Genomic DNA, 2104 nt, shown 5'->3' on the forward strand with positions numbered 1-2104 from the left:
GGCAGATTGAGTTTCCCTCCGCGCCCCAAGCAGAATCCTGGCAGGCGAAAACCTCCAGAACCCAACCGACACCATGCTCAAGGCCACCCTCCACATGCTCGGACGAGCCTAAACCAAGTGAGATACAACAAAAAAAACCCAGGTATGCAGGCCCCGTGACTGAGACCTCCAAGCCTGCTCAGATCGGAACTGGGCCTCCTCCCCCAGCTCCCCAGTTTTCCAGTAGCTAGGCAGTCACACCCACAAACTGTCCCTGACACCATGTAATCTCATCAATGGTCAAGACCCAGAGACTATAAAACAGAGCTCCTGGAAGAGAGGGGCACAGAATTTCCTGGAGTGTGCGGCCACATTCGCAGCTACATGACCTCTTATACTCTAGCTCACTTATGTACCAAAAGTAGCACACATTTGTTCGGTTTTAACATACTTGCTTGTATTCTCTTATAAACAGGCTTAAATGACTCCAGAATGAAATACAACAACATACAACAACCTTCACATACTTCCTTCTTATTGTGGTGGGAAGGTGCTAGGTGATGGGATTGGTGTTTAAATATTATCCGCAATGAACTATTGTGAACTACTTTATAAAAATAAAATATAAAAAAATTGCAAAAAATAAAAAAAGTATTCTTTTCTAATAAACGCAGTTAAGATTCTAAGGGGCTGGAGCAATAGCACAGCGGTAGGGCGTTTGCCTTGCACGCAGCCAACATGGCCAACCCGAGTTCGATTCCTCCGCCCCTCTTGGAGAGCTCAGCAAGCTACCGAGAGTATCTCGCCCGCACGGCAGAGCCTGGCAAGCTCCCCGTGACGTATTCGATATGCCAAACACAGTAACAACAAAGTCTCCAATGGAGACGTTACTGGGCCCGCTCAAGCAAATCGATGAACAACGGGAGGGCCTTTACTTTACTTTACTAAGATTCTAAAACTTTCTCTAAAAATCACTTAATCTAATTCCACTAGATTTAATATGTTGCATTTCTATTGGCTTCTGTTTTCAAATAATCTGTGATTTGGGTCAATACCAATAAGGATGGGTAATTTTTTCCATGCAATGAGATGTGGTGAGAGTAGCCTTGAGCTCTTCATTTCTATTCACTTTTTTTAAAATTACATTGTGGTCAGAAACTTGTTTGGTATACAATTTCTGCTGTTCTGTGTAGCACTGTAATAGCACTGTCCTTCTGTTGTTCATTGATTTGCTCCAGCGGGCCCAGTAATGTCTCCATTTTGAGACTTGCTGTTACTGTGTTTGGCATATCAAATATGTCACGGGTAGCTTGCCAGGCTTTGCCGTGCGGGCGGAATACTTTCAGTAGCTTGCCAGGCTCTCCGAGAGGGGCAGAGGCTTGGCCAGGACGATCACATGCAAGGCAAACGCCCTACTGCTGTGCTATTGCTCCAGCAATGGCCGAGTGGTTAAGGCTTTGGACTTAAGATCCAATGGACATATGTCCGTGTGGGTTTGAACCCCACTCCTGGTAACTGCTATTCTATAATTTGTTAAAATTTTCCTTACAGTTTTATACCTGGATAAAGTCTAAGAAATTTCCATGGCTGTTTGAAAATAAGTTATATGCCTTTGATATAATAGTTGATAAGAACCATTTAGAAAAGGTTTGGTTGTATAACTGGGAGTATGGGCATGGGGCCATACCTATTTAGGGGGATACTCCTGACTCTGTGCTCAGGGGTCACTTATAGCTGTGCTGAGGATTGAGCAGGTCAAACGCCCTACCGCTGTGCTATCGCTCTAGCCTCTCTCTCATATGTCTCTCATATGCTGGTGAATTCCTTTGTATAGGGAAGAGGCTGAGTTATATAATGTAGTAACTCTAAAGGAAAGGTCTGTGGGTGGTAAACTTCCAAGTCTTATAGTATCTGAAAATGTCCGTTTTTCATCCCTTTCACGTCAATGTTAATTTGGCTGAGAATGAAATTCTATATTTAAAAGAATTTTCCCTCATTATTTTTGGTTATTATCTCACTGTATTTTGACATCACAGTCATTTGGCCTTAGTAATAAGAGATAATGCCAAGCTATTGTTTATTCCTTTGTAGACCATTTGTTCTTGTCTTTATCCTTCATAGTCTG

At 43.0% G+C, this 2104-nt stretch overlaps 1 non-coding gene across 1 annotated transcript; it reads left to right on the forward strand.

Annotated features, from left to right (window-relative positions):
- The first annotated feature begins 1409 nt into the window (after positions 1-1409).
- TRNAL-UAA (transfer RNA leucine (anticodon UAA)) lies at positions 1410-1494 on the forward strand. Its single transcript has one exon. It is a non-coding gene; the product is annotated as a tRNA-Leu (tRNA).
- Positions 1495-2104: the final 610 nt, after the last annotated feature.

Source organism: Sorex fumeus, unplaced genomic scaffold, assembly GCF_029834395.1.
Source record: "Sorex fumeus unplaced genomic scaffold, SorFum_2.1 ptg000063l, whole genome shotgun sequence".
NCBI lineage: Eukaryota > Metazoa > Chordata > Mammalia > Eulipotyphla > Soricidae > Sorex > Sorex fumeus.